Source organism: Patagioenas fasciata, chromosome 11, assembly GCF_037038585.1.
Source record: "Patagioenas fasciata isolate bPatFas1 chromosome 11, bPatFas1.hap1, whole genome shotgun sequence".
Lineage (NCBI taxonomy): Eukaryota > Metazoa > Chordata > Aves > Columbiformes > Columbidae > Patagioenas > Patagioenas fasciata.
This window is the reverse complement of record NC_092530.1, coordinates 25,257,001-25,279,326: the sequence shown is the minus strand read 5'-3', so window position 1 is coordinate 25,279,326 and position 22,326 is coordinate 25,257,001. Positions and strand designations below refer to the sequence as shown.

The 22,326-nt window shown below is 42.0% G+C and overlaps 1 protein-coding gene across 6 annotated transcripts in view; it reads left to right on the top strand.

Moving 5' to 3' along the window:
- ACSL4 (acyl-CoA synthetase long chain family member 4) overlaps positions 1-22,326 on the top strand; it is a 52,798-nt gene that overhangs the window by 10,350 nt on the left and 20,122 nt on the right. For 3 of the 6 annotated variants that reach the window (XM_065846397.2, XM_065846401.2, XM_065846400.2), the window contains exon 3: positions 18,979-19,039. The gene's annotated coding sequence lies outside the window, so the exon portion shown is untranslated. Of the gene's footprint in view, positions 1-8,948; positions 9,039-9,099; positions 9,167-18,978; positions 19,040-22,326 lie in introns of those variants that run through there. The other 3 variants (XM_065846402.2, XM_065846399.2, XM_071813594.1) reach the window with 2 other exon arrangements.

Below are 22,326 nucleotides of genomic sequence, written 5' to 3'. Positions count from 1 at the left end.
CAGCTCCTCATTAGCAGAAGTAAGAGGCTTCCACAGTGTATTTTTTGGTGTTGAATGGCCTGAGTAATCGGAAACATAAAATATTTCTGCAAGGAGTAGAGCGCAGTAGTCAAAACCTGGTAGAACTGAGGATGTTAAAATTCTCAATCGGTTTCTGAAATTTAATTCCCAGATGCTTCTTCCCTCTCTTCTCTGATCCTTAAAAGGGGGGTGTGTTAGGGAAAGGGTGAGGGTTCATATCTTCTTTGCAAAAGGCCTTGAAATACCTTCAACCACAATTCTCAGCAAATCTACTCGTCAGCTCCAGCATTTGCATCCATTCTGGATCCAGACAGGCCTAAACAACTTGACGTTATCACTGACTATTACACATCCTTGTTGGATTTCCTCACCGAGTCTGTGAGGAAAAAAGCAGGAACCCTTCTGGGAATGCATTGATCATTAGATAAAAACATGACAGCATTTATTTATTGGTATTTTGGGTTAACGGCAGGCATTTTAATCTTGCTCTGCTAAAACTATTTATTTGTTTATTTGCCTGAATGCACATTTCAGTATTTGGCTAAAATATCACCTAATACCTAAGGGAATGTCTTAGAGCTATAGACTTATGAGATTATTAGGCTTAATTGGTAATTATTACTGTAGATCTCCCACGGTATTGAATATGGCTGGCTTATTTTAAACTTTTTAATCCATTATTAAGAGGAATTGTTGTTAAGTTACGCCATAGAAAAATAATTAGTCTAAAGTTAAATCTTGGGTGGTTAGTTTAAAACTATTTAAGCCTCCTATTCATCACAAATCCTCTAGTATTTTTCCCAAATTCCTTTATATTTGTGCCAACACTTTCTATAGCATCTGGGCCATACTTGTGCCCAGTCTAGCACCAGAGAATCAGTGTGGTCGTACTGGAGATTAATTTGATGATGTTTTATAATATATCAGTCATTTAAGTTGCTCTGTTTTAACCTACCCTTGAAATTCTGAGAAGTAGCACATAGTCCTCCAGCACAAACTCTGCACTTGCCATTTTCCGAGCTTGCTGAACAACCTCTGCGGGCAGAACGGATACTTAAAACTGGCAAGAGGAAAGGTGCCACTGCCACCGTGCTCCACTGTCCTCAAATAACACTTACGTGACTCTTGACTTTTCTCCTGAAGGCTGTTACTGTAAATACTGATCAACAATGCTTAAAGGAAACAAATATCCGTAGTGCTGTTTGTGGCCTTAATAATAAAGTGATAAACAAGACGAAGTTGGTGAAGAGTAACACCTCGTCTTAGGCCCAGAGATAATGTTGGAAGAAGTCATTAAAATAATGCTCAAAAATTTGGTAAGAGAGAGAATTTCTCAGGTTGTTTGTCTAGTGAATAGAATGTACCTTTTATTACCCTGCCTATTTTTGCAAGAACTTTCAATTTTCTCAAACTGCTACAAGTCTTTTATTTGAAAATGCCTCTCTTGTATATTAATGAGGTTAAATTATCCAGGTAACACGGGCTAAGGCTGCAATTCCCCCAGCATCATCTTTCTTAACTGTCATTGTCCAGTAAGAAAATAGGTCTGTAAGTGATACTGTTCACCTGAACAAAAAGCACCTGTCACCATGGTACTTGTCAGCTGTGTGTAATCGTGATACCTGCGCTGGCCTTTGGAGCCAGGTACGAGATTACAGATAGTGGGATGGTGTCTGTTTTCAGGCAGTTTGGAATTCAGAGTACAAGACCAGCAGGAGCAGAGAACACCTCAGAATGCAGCCATTCCCACCCCAAATATTCCCAATTCGGTTTCAGTCACAAGCATTTACTACAACAATAACAATTATTTCTGCGTACAATTCACATATGTAGTGTCGTGCAAATAAATTAAATCGTTGACTCCAGGAGTCGATTTGCAAAACGACTACTGACAGAAATTAAAGTACAGTCGTTAGAAGTATTGTGTAAATGAAGCATATTCTATTAATATTTCTTGCATATATGACATTACTTAAAGCCAAAGAACAACATGTACAAGTAGGTAGCAGCTACTGATATGATGAAGTAATTGTGTAAGTAGAATTGTCTTCTGTTTTAACAGTAAGAGGGCAGTCAATATCACAAGTGCTTGCATTGAAAACAGTCACAGTTTAGTTAAGGTTACCACAGTGTTAAGGACTGAAGTTCACCTGGACTCTACATTAAAACTGCTTTTACTCTACACATCCGAGTGCTGAGCCAAACCCTTGATCTCACGGGAAGTACTTTTTAAGGAAAGAATTCAAATATATTTTTGAAAGACACTGTGTTAAGCCATACTTCTCATCTTTCTATGTCATTTCTACTTTTTCATGGATAGACATTTTGTGCACCACAAATGTTTACAAATGGAAACAGATCCGTTTAGACCCACATATTTTGACAATGAAGTTATTATGCAAAGGAAATATTTACTTGGTGACTGAAAAATGCTACGAAGAATGTAGGAACTTGTTACTCTGGCATCTTTGTCCATGAACGTGAGAGCCTGTGTAGACATATGTTGACTGGAGAGATACAACTGTGCCTGTGGGATGTTTTGTAGGTAACTTCTAAAGGACATGAAAAAGGTGACCAAGAAAAAGAATCATGTCAAATGAGATTCTTACAGGTAGTTCATCCTGTAAATCATGAAGCTGCAAGACTCCCTTCCAAGTTCAGGAGCAGCTGGAGCAGAACTGCTGGAGCATGGCAGGGCAGACTGGCAGCTTGCTGGAATTCAGACAGGACGTGTAGAATATTTGAAGACTGGAAGGCCACCCAGTTGCTTGGAAGCAAATATAATCCTTCTGTCCTTGGGCTGGAGCTTTGTGTTGGCACTCCAGAATTTTACCTTCTGGGCACGATGATGTCTGAAAGAAAAGAGAATATATCTGATGAAAGCAGGATCAGTTTGTACAGATTCTTACAGGGATATATAATCATAGAAAGAGATGTTCCAGAAGTCGTTTACAGTTTGGGACAAACAAAACAAAACATAAGGGAGTTTACAATAACAAGAAGATTTTACAGGACTTGCATAAGTAGATTGTCAATTCATCACCAAATAATTTTCAGAAATTACTCTTAGATGTGATTTTACATGAGCAAGTATAGAAAAGAGCTTATAGTCTGACAGTGTTAAGAACTATCAGTTGATTTATGGTTTTTGCTTTAAGAAAGAACCATCAATAAACAAAGAAAGACATCATTTAATCTTTGTGTAATAGTTAAATTGTTACATAGGAAGCCAGTTATTCTAAAGTAAATATTCCTTCATGCACCAAAACATGTTCTGAACATAAGATTATGTCAGTCCTTCATGCAAATCTACTGTTGTATATTTGCCTCCAAAACTTACAGGAATGACCACAAACAAATGAGCCAAGAGTTGAGTCATCCTAATCTTATCAGCATTACTGCTCACATTACACATTTGGAGGAATACACGCACATGCAGCTCTTCCCAGCAAGAACGATTTGTATGGGAGGACAACAGAGGATGTTGTTTGTACTTGCTTGTTACATATTCCTTGGAAATTACTTGAAGAGGCACCCGGCCCACAGATGTACCTGATTAGGACTTGTGGTATTTTTTTAATCGAGTATCATATTTTTATAAATGTTGAGCCCAGCTGACAAATGGGAACAAAGTTCAGGTGAACAAGTAGTTTTTCTTTGCTATCTGGGTTCTAAATAAAAACAAATTATGGAAGAAGGTATCGATTAGGAGGTTGGCCTGGCTGTTTCCGTCAAGACAAACTTCGGCCACGGTGTATGTAAATAGAAAGACTACTGAGGTCAGGCAGGTTCTCACTGAATTTTGGTCTTTGCTCTAATGAATTCCCCAAATGTTTTCATGCTAAATTAGGGCACCGTAGTGTTTAAAATGTTATGATTCCCTTAAAGGAAACTGTAAGACTCAAAAGATCCTGATGAGAAGAGTGTGGAATAGACAGGAAGAAGGCAATTATTAAGCCATATTTTTATGGCTTTATCCTCTAACAGGCTCTTTACAGTAAGCCTGGCCTGGTGTGGCTGTTGCAAACTGTGGTTCTGCACTTTAGACTGGATCTTGTGAAAAACTGAGGAGACATTTCATTTTAATAGCATTTTATATTATTTCTTTGGAACATCTCTAGGCAGCACTAGAACGTATTTCATTATGTGAGAACTACTCAAAGTCCTCCTTATCATGCCGGTTCAAAGTTCCCTCCGAAGTCCAGAAAATAATTTGTAGGTACTTTGTTTTGTACAGCAATAATCATGATTGTACAGTTTAATGTGTTCTGCTAATAAGACACGTAATGGCACCAACAAAATTAGAGTGCCAAATCTCTCCCTAGATTTATTGTGGTATAGGCCAGAAATACCTCTTGTCAATACTCCTTTCCTTTCTTAAAATGTATATTATTCAGTTAGGAATTCCATGTTGATATAGCATCCTCTTTAGGATCTAATACTCTAAATCTCTGCTGCTGATGGGGCTTTTCAGTTTTGTCATAAACTGGACAGTAAGGCAGCATGGAAACTGCATTCTCCTTTGACTTCATCTCAATGGCGCCGTCTATGAAGTGCTGATTTGACCCAAGATCATTAAATAACTGGGACCCCACGTGGATGAAACAATCAAAACCCAAGCAGAAACGCGTGAAGACGCGTGCTGGCATAGCTGTGCGATCTTGAAGCCCGCTGGGCTGTACATACTGAGATGTAGTGCAGCCCGTGTCTGATGAATTAATTGAGTATATCACCATCTCTGAAATCCTGCAGATATTTAGGTGTTGTGGAGCATAATAGGTATGTGGGTAACACTACAAGTTGTCTCTCTTGCTCCCTAAGCAGCAGAAAGTTACTGTCAGACATCACCTCTAGAAAAGAAAATAGCTCTAAACTCTGCACGATCTCAGCAGGTACTGAACATGATGTTTGTACAGAATGTAAATGTTATGTCTGCAAGCAGGCACATGTTTCTGTTCCATTCGTGGAATATGGCTTAAAACAGAGATTTAATTACCTAATGCAAGTAAATGTTCAATGTTTGCAAGTTGCTGCACATTTTCCTACGTAATGACTCAGAATGAGAAGTCATATTTGTATAGGTCAGGGTAACAATATTGGTTAAAGGTTTTTAGTTCAGAAGACCTATTAAACTTGGTCTCAGCTTCCCCCCACTCCTTCCCCAAAAGGCCCCATATGTTGGCTGCAGACACCAGATGTAATAAAGGTATTTTTATCCTTTATGTAAAACAGAGAATTCGGTTATTTTGTGGCAGCTGTTATAAACAGATTTTTTGCAGATAATTTTCCAAGCTGGTTCCATGTATAAGAGTAAGAAAGGAATGGAACCAGCTTGAACAAAAAGCTTGAAAGAACTATTCCTACATAATGGAAGTAAGGCCCCTTCTCTTAAAACACTACCCTTTATTCAATAGGCCATCCCTCAACTCCCCCGTACCTGAAACTCCTCCTCGAAATGCACATCTTTGGAGAGCTCAATAATCTTTTGTGTCACCAAATGTGACTGACTGACTGCTACGTTGCTTTCGCTGTGTTTTCTTTTAAAACTCGCAAATCAGTTTAAAAAGATCTAGAGTGAACAAAAATATGTTATTCCTGAGGAGCAGAGTTAATGGGGAGGTCTAACACGCCTCACCCTTGTTTTCATTATGTGCTCCAAGTTTATTGAGAAGTGGCAGAAATAAATTAAAAAAAAAGAACACATTTAAACTTCACCAGCCTGAGACAAAACTGAGGCAATTTTATTTTGATAGTGCATTCTACAAAATGGCAACATTTATTTTACGAAATTTGTTTTCCAATGTTGTGATTCTAACTGTGCACTCTGTGAAGAAACGGGATTGCATCAAAGAAATACTTGATTTCACCAGTCACTGCTTCTACTGGAAATAAACAACCCACAAGGCTCCAAATATTGATTTACTGCTTAGCTTAGAGTGCTAACGTTATGCAATCCCTTTGCTGATACCAGGAATGAGGTGAGAAGCTGTTGACTATTTCCAAGCTTACCCTGGATCGTGGGTGAAGAACAGAGACGTTCTAGATTCACTTCAGTCTCTCCTCAACAAACCTTTCTCTTGCTTCTTCTGGAGCTCTGTGGTGAAAACAGAGTTGGTGCAGAACAACTGCACCGTCTGGAGGTTCTGTTCTCCTGATCACACTCCACCGAGGTCATCGCTGGGTTTTTCTTACTGGAAAGACACAAAGCAGTTGCAACATGGGGGAAAATCAGAGTCCTTTCATTGAGATTTGTTTTTAAAGATAGCGTGACGTACTGTTATGTAAAGGCAGCTTTAATTTTTGTTTGTGGACTCCTAAAGTGTTTGCAAAGGCATTTCTGAGCTCTCTTAGTCAAAGTCAGCTTCCTGACAATGGGCTTGCTTTTCTTAGCTACCTGTTTGGAAGCCTTTGGAAGTTTCCACTTATCCTCGGGTTATTGCTAGTTGACCATAGCTTTATATACAGAGAGCAGATAAATCTGTTTCTGCTTTGCTTTCAAAAAATAATGTTGGAAAGCTTACAAAGAACTGGTTTAAACACAACTATTTCCGATGACAAATAGAAGAGCAACTGCTGCATCGGTAAATTCAGTCTGCCATTTGCACACCTGTAGCTACAGGAAAGGTTTCTCATAAGTGTTTTTTCTAAAGCCTTCACAGAACAAGGAACATTTGACTCTTCAGTTGAATACTGTCTCTGTAGTAAGTCTAATTTTAGGACTAATTATTGTAAATATAACCTTACAGGTTATATTTTTTCCTTAGATTGTGATTAACCAAAATATGTTTCCAACTTTGCTGAAATAATTAATTTTACCTAGATGTCCATCCTTCTGAAACAAACAAAGCATTTTAGTGAGCACCCCTGACAATGCCACTGAACCTGGATGTCATTCAGAGGTGCCCCACTTAGGGACATGGGTGGACAAGGCACCAGGATTCCCCGTTGAGCTTCTTGCCATGGCGCGCAAGGCCAGCTTGTCCAGGGACAAGAAAAGGTTGGTGAGGAGTCCTGCAGCTTGGTGAGGTCTCCAATAGTGAGGGAGTAAAGGAAGAGGTGAGGAAGAGTTGCTCTCTGTAGGAGTACACAACCTGCAGCATTGAAATCCATGCGGGAGGAAGAACATGCAGTCTCAGCTAGAGAGATGGAAGCTCCAGTGTAAATCTGCTGGGGTGCTATGAAACTGCACCTGGAAAACTTTAGACTTGTCAGCCTAGCAGAGAGATGAATGAGGTAGTAGTGCACGGAATCTGTGATACAAATCCCTAAAACAAGGAGCGGCATGGAGACAGTTAAGAGAGAATGATAATTCATGGATAATTAACGCAGAAGTCAAGGGACGTCAAATGGAAACACCACACAGAAGGCTCACAACCTACTGAGGTGATTATCACACAGCATGAAGTTAAGCTGTGGAACGACATCAAGCTGTAGTTGCCACAACCCTACGTGGATGAAGGATACATCACGGTAAATCCAAGCTCAGTTAAGTCAAAACCTAAGACTGTAGGATGTGTAAAATAGTTGAAACAAATTACAAATATATTCTCTTATACATTTACTGTTTATGAGAAAGGTTTAGAAAACAGGCTAATACATTAGTGGTTTTGATGGAAAAAAAATGTAGCAAGTTTGTTTGCAGAACCTTTCCTAAATAGAGGGAGGTTAGATCAAAAAAATATTTAGTCTGCATAAAGATGTGCCTTTGGGAATCTTGCACAATCCAGGCCCTCTTGTTAGCGTTGATCTGACATTAGGCAAAACAATGGGGTTTGAAACAAATTGGAATGAAGTGAGAGTAATAACAGATTGCCCTACATTTCATATAGCCCAAGAAAAGCAAAAATCACACGGTGACTCAGTCCAGCCTCCATCCAAGGAAGTGATGCACTTCTTGCTTCTCTAAGAGCTATTACGTAGAACCTCCACATCGTGTATGCAGTTGTTGACAGAAAATTTTAACCTCCTGCAAAGTGTTGTCTTTTATAGGAGCAAACTTTTACCCAATATAGCTATGGCTTGTTTTGTAGTTTTGCTTCTTTTCACACTCTGTCTCACTCCATATGGGATGGGGGAGGATTGTGCTGGACTTCTGCTCAGCGTGGATGCAACGCAAAATGTTTCCTCTCCTTTACATATTGTTAGGAAGTGGCTCTGTGTCTTGTCAAACGTTATTTTGTGCTAGTTCTCTTCTGAAGAAGCCCGAGACTCCCAAACATGTAAAACCATCCATCTGGCAAACTCTGGCATGAATCACAGGGATATTTGTGGCCTCTGGCTTTTTGAACTGCGCTGAGTAATCCCAGTTGCTCTCATCAGTGCTGCTGCTGAGACTCATTTATTGTGCTCCGAGTAAAGACCATAGGGTCTCCAACTCCGCGTGGTGGTCTCCAGATGGTCAGGAGGCAAAAGTAGGAAACAAACTGTGCTGTCTAGTCCAGCCTCAAAGACCTGGACTAGCGGTGGTAAGCACCACCAGCTGGAGTTGCTAACAGCAGCAGGAGGCCTGTCTGTGCTTGGGGAGGCTGGGGCTGCTGCTTGAAGTGGTTTCTGCCATGTGCCCATGTCTGGCTTTTGTAAGCCTCACTGGAAAACTAACCCAAAAAGAGCAGAGCGGCATGGCAGCCGCAGAGCTCCGCCTAACCCAGCGCTGCAGCCCGCTCTCCCGTCACATCCCCCTCCTCCGTCAGGTGCAAACCCCCTGGCCCAGGGGCCGTGTGTCCCCGGACAGCACGGCGAGGGGCACCGGGGCGGCCCGCGCCCATCCCCGCCTCACCCCGCGGACCCCCGGCCGCGCCGGGCTCGCCCCGGGCCCACCCCCGCCCCTTTCCCCGCGCGGCGCGTCACGGAGGCAGTGGCGGGAGGATTGGCCGGCGGAGCCGGCAGAGCGGGGGCTCGCTCCGCCCTCCCTCCCCCCGTCGCTCTCCTCTCCTCTCCTCCCCCGCGCTCTCAGCCATTTTAGCAGCCGGTACAGCCGCGGGCTCCGTTTTCCGCCGGCAGCGCCGGGACCAAGCGGGGTGAGTGCGCGCTCGGCGCTGCATAACGGTCGGGGCGCGGGCGATGCGGCCCGGGGAGAGCGGCCAGGGAAGGGGCGGGCAGGGACGGGGCAGGTCCCCCCGTGCCCCTCGGCAGCATCTGCGATGAGGTGAGATGAGGGGCGGGAAGGTCGCGGGGGCCTCTCCACGGGGCGGCGAGCGGGGCCGGCGCTCCCCTCCCGACCCTCCTCCGCCCCCGGCGGGGGTGGGACCGCGGGCGCTGCCGCCTGGGCGGAGGCAGGGGGGTCAGCTGAGGGAAGGAGCGGGGGGTTACATGGGGTCAGGTCCCTCCCGGCCTCCGTGGAGCCGCGGGCCTGGGCCCGGAGGATGCGCCAGAGCCCGGCACCCCGGCAGGCCTGGGCAGGAGCCGGTGGCGGGCACTGCAGAGGCTGCCTGGAGATGCAGAGTGTGGGGCCGGGCCGGCTGCCGAGAATAAACCTGCGCGGGAGCGGCCGTTCTCTGCGCGGCGCTGCTCCCCGCGCCGGGCGCTCCCCGCCCGCCGGAGCATCTTCGGCAGCTGCCGTGAGCCGGTACCGCGGCTCGGCCGCCTCCTCCCGCTCGTCCCCAGCCTCTTGTCAGCCCTTGGCCGGCAACAGGATGCTCGCTCCTCGCCCAGCGTTGGCAGCGGCCCCGGCTGTGCTGCGCTGCGCTCCCCGGCCCGCCCAGCGCATCCCCAGCGCTCTGTCCTCCACGGCGCCCCCCGCCCCCTCCGAGATGCAGAGAAGGAGATTGGGCTCAGGATATGGTCTGATGCTGATGTAGCACACGCAGGAAAACGTGATTCATTGCTCAACACTACGCACAAGGCATATTTTTCTATTTCACGTCATAAGAGCACCAGCTAAAGTGAAGCGAGAAGCTGGTAGAATGTTTTTGTTGGCCTGAGATAAGTGTCATTGGTGGTGTTCTAAAATATCTTTGTAGGCTTTGTGGATTTTTCGAGGCTTATTTGGAAAGCAAATGTGTGTGCAGTGCACACCTCCCCAGTGTCAGCTCCTCTACTGCCGCTCTTGTACCTGATGCTTAAGTGAAATACTTGGAGCAACTCTTGAACTGTTTTGTAATATAACCCCATTCTAACGTAATTGTTCCATATTTCCTTTTATTTATTTCAATGAGGATGGTCAATAAATATAGGTGAAGGCTACAGAGAAATTTGGTATAAATTGATTGCTTCATCTAAAGTAAATGGGCAGCTGTAGTCCTTGATGGTTGTAAAAGATGATAGTCAGGCTAAAGATAATATCTGCCCTTATTTTGTTGCTCCTTTGATCTTGAATTGCTGTAGCATAAAAATAGAACATGCTTTGTCCTTTATTGTTATAGACAAACTTGCATTTATAGCTTCGCCAGTTTGAAGTGCAAAAATTAGCAAATAAAGCTACAAATAGGAATTGGAAACATATGACTTTTGCTTTTAATGAAGTTCTGCTTTTTGAATCTTCGGGATTTGTCATCTCAGACCAACCGCAATGATTGAGGACACTTTTTTGGTTTGTTTCTAAGATGTGAAAATATTAATGTTACAAAAAAATAAATCCCCAAACCAATCTTTTATCCCAAAGAGGCACAAATAGCAATGTTCTACAGGTTCAGAAAGATTTATTTCGTTCTCTTCCGCTCTTCAGGCATGGATACAAAATTTGCATTTTAATGCAGTTCTGCAGAAGCCTTCAGTATTTCCACGTTAAAGTTATTTTAGAAAATATTGTATTTTTAACTTGCCTCTCATTTCCACTTGCCAGTTCCCCTTCATTGTTGTCTTAAACTACAGAACTGTATAAACTTGCAATAGACAACTTCCTCCCCCTGTGGTAATGGTTTCATGGGGTGTTAATTATTTGGCTCTTTGCATCTCATGCAAACTTTACTCATGTGTTACCTTTAACTCTATGTGACATATAGCGTGCAAGTGCCAGCATTGGCAATTGTCAGCTGATTGAATAATCTAATGCTTATCAGCAGCTGTTCATTTTCAGCATAATAAATTACCGGTGTTCCATGGATGGCGCCTCCTTCTAACATGAGGATTATGCTTCAACGCTTTTATAAAACTAGAGAAGCCATTCTCAAACACATCACTAAGGCAAAGCATTAGATACAAATATATTCAAAGTGATGTTAAGATATGTATCTAGTAAAATAGATGCAGCCTATTAGACTGTTTAAAATGAAGGTAATACCCAAATGAAACATTAAACAGTAGCCTAAGCCAAGTAAACATGCAAAACCTGTTGAAGTTAATGATTAATAATCAGAGTTAGGTAGTTAACATGACAAATGAATGAATGCTTGTTTATAAGAAACTGTTCTTAATAAGGAATTACTTAAGCTAAAACGGAGTTGGAGCTAAATAGTAAAGGAAATCTGCATTGTATACGCAACAAATTGTGTGGTCATTGTGCTTCAGGACATGGATTTTCTCAGGAGAGGAGGTGGTGTCATGGAAGAAGAGAAGCCGTTTCCCGAGAAACAAATTGTACAGTTTTGTTCCATTTGTTCATGTATTGGGTCGTGATTTGGATGGTGCAATGTCATGCACCCTTTTTGTGGAAGGCACATCTCTAAAGATGGCCATGCTGTTTTAACTTTCCGTCATTCTACAGCGACCAGGCAGTGAGTACTTGGGTGTCCCTCTTCCTTTCAGAGTCACCCCTCCCTGGAGCTGGGACCTTTGTCTGTCACCCTTCCATGGGGAAGGTGCTGGGTGGGACAGCCCAGCTGTATGGAGGGGCCCGAGGAAAGCTTAGGAGATTATTTCTCCTGTGCTGGTAGAGCTGTGCTTCGCAGTGGACAGGCATTGTTAACACTTCGGTATTGCTTTCATTTTCTTTCCTGCTTTTTTTCAGTTGGAGGTGGGGGAGGGAAATTAGATTGTCCATTATCTGTTGACATGCATAGTAGCTGCATGTTTCTTCAAACTCTTGAGCTCGGTAGATAGGTGCATACTAGCGCTGTGTTCAGCTTTCATCTTTGTTTATTCCATAGCCGCTCGCTCACACTCCAAGCCCAGGCTGGAAGGGGTGTGAGAGGTTTCTGTAAAGGTCTCTGCAGATGAAGCCACCCCAGACCAAGGCCCCTTCTCACGGGCTGCTCTCCGTGGTGTGTGTTGTGAACAGGGAGAGCCTTCCCTTAATCCTGGATGTGCTGGAACAGCGACAAGTCTTTGCTTGTTCTATACGAACGTGAACTAAAGGATGCTGTATGGAATAAGCCTCGCTCTTGCGAAGAGGAACGCTTCTGGCCGGTTGCCAGAATAGCTTGGGAGATGTGGTTTCAGTTTTCTTTTCTGCAGCGGGCACCTACTGCGATCCACATTGAGCTGCTTGGCCGAGATCGACAACAAGAGTTGGACAGAACTTAAATAAACTACAGTAGATCTACTTGCCCTGCCCCCCTTCTTCTTAGTGCTATCAATTCCTATCTAATGCTTCACACAAAGTGTACTTGTAATCAAGATAAGGCTTTAATAATGTGCCAGGTGTGCATAACATTTTTTTACCTGACCCAAGTGCATGATGCAGAAGTTAGGAATGAGATGTGGGGGTGGAAATTCCTTATGCTGCTGTTGCTGTTCCTAAATAGGAGCCTTGCTACTATTCAGGCTGCGGGGCTGCTTTGGACTCATCGTAACTTCTGAGTCAGGACTAAACTTGGTGCTGGATTGTAGTTGATCTTTCGTGGAGGTTAAGATATGAACACTGTGAGTGAGCACGGCATGTTGGTACAATTGTCTGGAGAGTTATTTTACATTTTAAGATGATCCCAAATACAGGAGAAAGCTCAGAAGGCACATTGAACCATTTTCAGTAAGGAAATAAATAACAGAAGCAGTCTTGGGAAATGGAGGAGCAGAAGGAGTGAGGAGAGGTGTTTGTGGGCATGGGCAGGGAGGGGTGTGAAATGTTTTCCTTTAGCCAACATGTTGCCAGAATGTCAATTTGTATAATGGATGTTTTTTAAAGTTCGTTGCTGATGATGGCAGTGAGGTTGGAGCTAATGCTACAACATCAGAAAGTCACCATGCATGGTGTTTGCTTTGCTTTTGGATTAATAACTGTGTAATGCAAAGAACATGAGGAATTGTTTGCCCCTTTCTTTGCTTCAGATAGAGCCAGGAACCTGGACTTCTCATTGAAATCAGAGTACTGGTCACGCCAGTAAAGTGCTTTGCAAGGAATCCTAGATATTGAGAACATATTTTTTTCTCTATTTAAATTTAGCACATTTTTTGTAGTACAGTTGATGCCAAATCAATGGATATTGTGTGGCTGGGAGTTCGCTGGGCTTCAAGGTGAGATATCTTTATCTCCAAGGTAGAGATAAAGTGATCCACCAATTATCACAGGTTTAAGAGTCTCGGATTTAAAGTGATCCAAGGTGGATCCTTGGTAATAGCTTTAAATCCAAGACTTGTAAATCTGCTGTACTTGAATACCACTGTTCGGTGAGGACAAAACTACTGAACTAGGATTTCCTTCCATGTATATTGATGTGACTGTTGACTCCCTAGAGAACGTTACTGCTTCATCAGTTGAGTATGTTTTTCCAAAATCATACTTGTAACTTGCCTTTTAGATGATAGATTTATAGATCTTTTAAATTCTTATTATAAATTCATTGGTTTTACTTGAGATTGTGTGATGCTGCAGCTCATCTCATGGATTTTGGTTGTTATTTTTGTTACTGTGCAGTGGAAATGCCCAAATTCCCATACACTGAGAGCTGTGAATGTTTTATAGCATAGGTGTATAACAGCAGTTAGAATATTGATGTCTATATCGATTTAAAAAATATGCTCGAAAGCCTGTGAAATTAGAAGTAAGTTGACATGACAAGGACAAACTTAAAATAGCACATTACATTCCAGTACCTGTAGTCTTAAAATTTGTGCTAATTAAAGTCTTTTAAATTATTGTTTTAATCATTCTGAAGTGCTATTCAGTTTTATCTCTCCTTACTATAGAAAATAAGATAGTGAATAATACCAATACAGTTACAGACATGCTTGTGTTCTGAGGATTTATTTTTAAAATTGTTTAGATTTATAATAAATGTATAATTCATTTTAAAAATGTCTGTTAATGACATGTTTAGCCTACCTTATTGTGCTTTTGGTCCAGTATAAGCATGGCCATCATGAAGGATGTTTTCTGAACATCTAGCTGATGGTTATATTTTGCTAAATAACTTGTTAGATCCGTACAGCAGACCTGTTTGGGGCTTTTCTAGCTATTTTTAGATAATGTGCAACCCATTTTAAAATGGAACTAGTATTATCCAGTGTGCTCTGACCCTTGTTCTACTTAGCTAGGTGCTTTACCTAACCGTGTAACATTTTAAATTTAAATAACAATTAATAAAGGTGACATTCTGGGAGACATGACAGTACCTTCAGGTAACATGAAAGAATGGTTACTGTGTTTGGATTTTTGTTTGTTTTTTTTCCTAAACCACTGTTCTGTGCATTGTAAGATTCAGGACGTGCATTCTGCACCGCATCTTCGCTGAGGTTTTCCTCTCTACGTGCAATTACTCATTTTCAACTCTAGCTCCTGCAGCGAGGTGTGTAGTTTATAAAACCGCTTATTTGTGTGCTTGCTGTGTAACTTTACAAAAGTAACTTGAGTAATAATAGTCCTTTTAGGTGAGATTCTTACTGAATCTTGTCCTTCCGTGGCAGAGCAGGAGCTGGCGGTGCGCAAGGCTGGGCTCTGCGCAGTGCTGCCCATTGGCACACATGCAGTTTTACATCTCCGAGCTGCAACATCAGGGTTGTTGGGGACTGAGCAGAAAATGTTGACCCTTAACGCAACTCCAAACAAATATCAAAGCGTGCAAGAGCTGCTGCTTCCTTTCTATTTCCTTCCATTCCCAGATATTAGTATTTTTAGCCATGCCTCTGTCCACCAGAGCTTTCACGCTTCTGGAACTGTTACATTCCTTATGCACCTTCTGCTCGGCTTCACTGTCAGAAATGGAGAGTAGCCCATAAAATAGCAGGATAACTGTCCTCCTTGGTAACTGAGCCTTAAGCCTTTTTAAGGGCCTTGTTTGCACAAATCCTGCTCATTGGAACAGAAAAATATTAGCATAGAGGGGAACTGAATAAATTATTAAGAATGTCATACCACAAAGAAATTCTGCTCTGTGTTGGTACTTGTTTCGTGTTTGCTTTGTATTTCTCAATTCAGTTTCTTGGAAGAGAAATACGAATCAAATTAATGGTTTCTGCAGAGCGCACGTGTGCCCTAAGGCTCTTCTTTTGTGGCTGCCAGAAAATCTTTGTTACGTATCACAGTAAGAACAGACTTAACACCTCTGTTTGGTTTTCTTAATGTCTGCTACTGAAAGTGACTTTTTCTTAATATCCATCAGTTGCACAAATGCTTTGAGGCACAGAAATGCTGCAGTACTAATATATCCCATAGCTTTTCCAGGGATTATTTCCCACGTTTCTTGCTGTGGAACCCCAAGCTGTTGACAGCTGTATGACCACGGGGCCAAGCTCATGCTTGTTGCATGGGGAGAGTCGGCTCTTCATTCCATCGTGTCTCTGCTCCCACAGCATCAACTGGACACAGCTGTTGATGCCCATCCTGAAATTGTTCAATTGTTCACTCTGCTGTAACATATGAACCATGTTCCTTGGCTCCAGGTACCATGTACTTGATGAGCCTGAAACTAAAGTCAACCGCTTGCTGGTCTTTTCAAGAGAAAGCTCAAAGTGTGTTGTGCTTCTAGAAACCGAGCAACCGAGCTGTTCATTCTACATCCAGCTTACTCGGGTCAATAGCAAGCTTTGTATACAATGGCATGTGCAAGAATAAGAAGCTTCCAAAAGAAAAGAATTTATTTTTGTGTTTATGTCATGATTGCTTATCTGGCTACAAGTCTGGTTTGATATTGTAAATAATTGTAAACTATTTTGTAAATTTTCTTATGTGCATTTCTGTACACTAAAAGCCACCAATGCAACTTGAACCAGAGAAGTCTAGTAGGAAAGTTGTGTTTAAAGAAACAGACAGCAAATAGTGAGGGTTTATCCAGTGCTCTGCACTGTGGGTTTCTCACACTCTGTGAGATACGAAGAGCGCTCATTCTGTGTCAAGTCAGGCTACGGATGAGCAAGTACTACAAAACGTGCCATCTAACTTCACACAGTGCTGCACGTATTTATGGCAGGTGGCACACATACAACTGGATGAGTCTTTTCAGCCTCCTGTGGGGTGAAGCTGGTGGTGGGACCAAACAGAGCTTGTGTTGCGATACCTGCTGATAGGAGGGTGCAAGTATCTTGCTGGACAAAGCAGCAAACTGGTGCAGCTGGTCAGATTTACTGAAACACTTCATGTTGCATAAGCAATCCATCAGGTGCTTTATTTCCTCTCTAGTAGTTATACATGCAACGATTTTTGAAAATGCCTTACTATGTTCAGTGTATCTGAAGTACATGATAAGTAGAATACACACTGAGTCATTCTCAGCAAATGTTTTGTCTTGGAAGCTGGAGGAGTTGAGGTGCCTGGGAGCTGTCACTGCTCCAAATGTGCTGGTGAAGCCTGAGGAGCTGGAAGCTGCGTATCGCAGGCTCATAGAAAAAAAATGATGAATGAGGGCATTCGTTTCATAGCTTAAACTGTTAGCTTGGTAGTCAGCTTCTGTCCCTGCACCGCGCAGGAAGATTACTAACTCCTGACCTTCAATAAATATCAAACGATGCATAGTAAAGTATTTTGGAATATATACAATTAATCTGTAATAAAATTTTAATAAGACATTTCAGTGCTTGGGAATGGGCTTGTGGCTTTCAATAAAGATTAGGTTAGTTATGCTGCAGCTGCTGGTTGCTTTTTTTCTAACACTGCAGTTCCACGAACACACGGAGCTCACAAAGGCTGGAGCCAGCACTGCTCCCTCCGGCTCTGGCACAAGGGAGGGGACGCACTGGGACAGCCACAAATGGGTGGAGGTGACTTCTTTCAGCAGCAGCTCTGTTTTGTGCCTGTTTAAAGTTCTTGCAAAGCTCCAGTGCGGAGGTGCAAGTAATCCCATGTCAGCTGAACTCAGCCGAGGTGACGGCTTCGTCCCCCGTGCTGGCACTTCTGTGACCGAGGGGGGAGCCACATCAGGCAACTGCTGCGACTTAAAGGTTATGGGGAGTTGGCTGCCTGCGAAATCTGTGGCCCAAGAGAACAGTCCAGCGGGGATCACCGCAGTCTGGGTTCGCACTGAGCTGGTAAACCAGCAGGCTTGTTGCACCCTTTTCACTTCTTTGTTGGTGTCTCCATTAGACTGAGTTCACATTTATGTCAATTCAGTAAAGTAATTTGCTGGATTTTTGTTATACCTTAAAATCTGCTTTAAGGACTAACCTCTTTTCTTACTATGACACTCTTTGGTTTTTTACACAATGAAAACATACCTACTTTAAAAAGAATCACAATACTATATAGGTAAGGTATAATTTTACAATATCTTCCGTAGCTTTCAATGTTACGTAGAGGGGTTGAGGCAGTAAATCTGCAGCTAGTGCTAGTGTCAAGTAACAGCACAGTGATATAGCAATAGAAAGGAAAGATGAAAAAGAAGCAGGAGATCCTGGTTTGTGGTGTCTGTGGTCTTTTGCACTAAACACGGAGGTGAGGATGGAGTAGTTTCTGTCCGTCCATAATAGCCCATTAATTTGTCATTTTGCACTCTACTTTCCATGAAGACAGATGTATGTACAGCTGATTCATACTGTGTATTTACACAGTATAATTTAATACTGAATTTAAGATAGCCTTGGTTTTGTGCCTTTGTTAGGCAGATGTGTTTAATTTTCATAATGAAAATGGATTCTCTGTTTATTTCATAAGCATGCAAATAGTTTTCCATTTTTACGAGCTCCTCTGTTGAAACAACTTGGTCAAAAGTTCACCATAGGGAAGAGGAAAAACTGAAGGTGAAACTAAGGTCGTTCTTCAGTAAAAGGCAGGATGAGAAGGTGGGAGATGGAACAGGGACTGGAGCAAGGTGCTGCCTTGGAAAACCATTGAAGAGCACCCTGCTTGTACGAGTGTGCTGCTTTTTGACATTCCGGGATTGCCAGTATTCAGTCTGGCTTGTTCATGGATTAGGCATCATCCTTGCTGTTCATGTTTGTATGAGGAGCTGTATAGACTTCAGTATTTCACTGAAGCTGGGTCTTTCAAGCATATTTTTCTTGCATGCCCTTAAATAACAATACCTATGCAGCGTAGATTACAGTTCAATAAAACCTGATGGAAAAAGCCTGCTAAACAGGCTGGCAAATTCAGTCTAACATAACTGAAGATGAAAACTTGTTCTAGTGGTGAGCCGAGTTCAGGTTATTTGAATGCTCAAAGATGGTTTGATGAATGATAATCACGTGCACAGAATGACAGAAATATGTGTTAGACTCTCCAGATGACATTACCTAATGGGAAAGATCAGAGGGTGACCACTTCCTCTCCCATTCTCCAGTGTAAAAGTATTGCAGTTAATGACCTACACCCACTTAACAAGTTATTGATGTTTGGAAAGTAATCCTCATTAAACTCTGCACCAAAAAAGTAGATTTTAGAACTTTTTGTTAGGCCCAGTATTTGACAGCGTGTTGCATTATTCAAGCATCTGAAGGCACTCAGAACACAGAAGTCAGGGGAAAACTGAGAATGATAACGTAATGAGTTTCTAGTGGTATCTCCTGACCTAAAGTAAAGTACATGATCAGCCTGTTCCGTGTTTTCAAGTAGCAGGTAGTGTTTTGCAATTGTACAAATGGTGTTGACAACAAACAGCTGATGAAGCTCATGTTACCAATCCAGGAAAATGTTGGACTGAATAGTCTGTTTATATATGTTTATAACCTAAGCGATGCCTGGAATTTTCACTATTTAATGTTCTTCCTTTTTAGATTTTTCATGAATTTATTAACCTGCTTTCCTGGAAGCATTTGAATTGCAGTTGCATTAAAGGTAAGTAGTGACTTGGGTTTTTGTGTGCTAGTGGGCACTGAGGTTGGCAATAGCTAGGGAGTGGGTACTTAAATAAACTGTACTAAAACCTTCCAGCGGGTGACTTTGTCCTACTGTCACTACAATGATCAGTCCAAATACTGATAGACTCGGAGTGGGGACTGTGGATTTTTAAGGTGAAAATGGAAACGTTTTTGGACAATGTTAGCTTTTTGAGCATCACTGCGTTTGTTAATAAATTTAATTATATAATTCTTTATTACTAACCAGAAATGGTTGTTGTGATGCGCAGTGTCGTACTAAGGATTTTTCTATCCCTTTTTTCAGAGGAAAAAGGTTCCTAAAAATAGGTTGAAATAATGGTCTAACAGCATCAGTTTCCTCTTCATACTTCCTTCCAAATTTAAGTCTAAGACCACTTTAGTGTCTGTTTAGTCTGGTGCTGTACAGTTTCTTTCTCCTGCAGTTGCTACTGTGACTCTTGCTTATTCACATTAAAGGTGATGTAGTTACCTAAATGTCAAGCCACTGGAGTTTTAGCTGTGTGGTTTGCTGCAAATAGTCACGCATACTTTATTTCATGTTTTCTGAGCTAGCAGGGCTTGAACAAATTTCTTTTGGGAAGTCGGTTTTGCTGAGGGGTAGGACATACAGTACAGGCACAATCGTGCGGTCATTCTAGTTATTCAGCTCCTTGGCCAGGCTGGCTCGCTCGGCCCTGTCTCTGCTCCCAGCTCAGCCTCTGAGCACCTGATTGTGCCCCAGTCCTGTAAGTGTATCCTCGGCTGCTTTGCAAAACCTACGGAGTTATTTTGGACCAAGAACATCAAAAGCTGCCTACCTCTGAAATCGTACACCTAGCGCAGGCATGTTGGTGGCTGTAAAACAAGAAGAGTGATAAATGCGTGTGCGAGTGCATCAGGAGGCGCTAAAGTTCAAAACCTTGCTGTTTAAAACTGTCTCAGAGGTCTCTCTTCCTCCATCTTTTTAAGAATTTTGCTAATTTCTACCTTATTCTCCCGTCTTAGTATGAATATTTATGTTTGAGCTACTTTGGCGCTGTTTCCCTGTTTCCATGGTGCTACACTGCTCAGAATATTGAACAAAACAGTGTTTAGAGCTGTTAAATCTAAAAATGTGAATGTGTGCTTTGCCTTATGAGGGGAAAATGAACTGAAATTTCTCACTTCTCACATTCTCACTTCTTCTGCAAAGTGCAGATAAAGATCAAAGAACTGTTATGATACAGCAAGTCTGTAAGATTGCCTTCACTGGTGGAAAATGCCATGCCCAGCAGTATCTCCCTTGCCGATGGCTAAAATCCCCAATTCTCTGACTAAATTGGTATGCACTGAATTGTTGTATTATTTATGTACAACTCATCCTCACTCTATACCTCCAAGTCTTCCTTATGAAGCTTAAAACTTGATTTGCCAAGTAATGTTATTAAAGGAAATGTACCCTAAAGATACCTCAGTCCCTCATAAACCACATGAAGGCAGCAGAAAACAAGTTCACTCACAAAAAGTTTAAAATGAGCCAAAAGTTGCATATAAGTCCTGTCTTAGGTAAATCTTTATCTGGGAATTCCACATGTGGCTCTAGAAGTGATGGAGATCTAGAAGTGATGGAGATCTAGCGATGAATCTAGGTATGTTTGACAAGAAGGGTTCACCATGAACCAAGCAATAGGCTGTGCTACAATTTTGCATTAAGACCGCAATAAAATTGAGTTCCTTAAACATACAAAAGGCATAATCACTTTTTTCCACTGGAAAATACTGCAATTGTGTAAAAGATTAAAATATGCTTGCTCCCAATGCTCCTAATTTCTGACTCTCAAACCATCTTCCTCCGCAGCTTGAACAGTTACACAATGAAAATGAAAAATAAAGATGACTCATGCTTGAAATCTCAGGGGCTGCCGTCTCAAATGACCGTGGGTGGGAACAGTTTGCTTAAACTTGTATTTTTTTAAGTGTACACCCAGTCATCTGTATATAAACATCTGCAAGGAGGCATTTTCTTCAACTTGCAAATAAGAAAGCCTCATTCTTTTTGCTTAGTTACAAAAAGGGGAGGTATTTGCATTTGGATGTGAGCTCCTAAGAGAAAAGGGAAGGTGTATTTCCCTCAGTACGCTTTTTGGTAGGCAAAAGTTTGCTAATGTAGTATATGAGGAGGACCATTTACTTCTCTTGCCCTCCCTCCCCTTTTATTTTTTACCTAAGTTATGGCCAGTGTCTGAGAAGAAAGCAACCTAGTGCCACTGATGGGAGATAACGGATACTTTGTAAAGCAATAAAGGTAAATATAAAATTGGTGACAGAATTTCTTGGTAGAGTGGAATCTGAAGAAATGGTCAGGTTTTCTTAAACAATAGGGAATTACATTTAGAACTTCAGTCTATTAAATTACACAACAGTCGCGGTTGGTGAGACATATAGAAAAAAGTATATAATCTGTCAGGGTAACCACAGTAAAAGGGAGAAGCTGTTGTATTCGGTGATTTTTGTCTGGATTTCAACAGAACGCAGGAGGTTGATATTGCTGGATTTTCTCAAGGGAGCATTAAGGGGATTACGATGATCTCTGTCATTACATTGCACGTTGGCTGCCAGGCTGGACTTGTGTTCATGCACTTTGACATTTTGCTCTTTGCGTTGCTCCTTTCACAAAAAGGTTATTACAGAGCAATGCTGCGGGATTTCAGGAAACGTATAAATAAAGGAAGTGGCTTTTAATGACTCGCTCTGCTGTGTTCATCTCGCTGAGCTTTGGCCAGATGAATCTATTAGCTGAATCCTATTTAAAAAAGAACGATTTGGTGTTTACTTTCTCCTGACTTCCGTTGTTATGTAGTAATAGATTCATGTTACTATTTTATGATGTATTAGGAAACTACATTTTACTTTTAAGTATTTCTAATGCGTCATCACACGGGTACGTACAGTTCCTCCTGGGTCACGCTCTACAGATGTTTGGTAACAAACCAGATCTGGGGCCAGGAAATAAGTGTTAATATTTAATCTATGCACCTAGACTAATGTCATTCATGAATGTTTTGCCTCGATGAGTAAAACCTCATTAACATTTGTCCAACCTTAATACTGTGACTTGATCAGAGTGTGAACTCGGATGCGTCTACTCCAGGAATCAGTGACGCAGTTGTACCCAGCAAGCATACGCATAAATACATTATCTCTGAGAAAATGTTAAAAAACTTAACCCGTGGAGATTATTTCCTGTACTCCTTCATCTTTACTTGCAAAACAAAAAGCACCTGA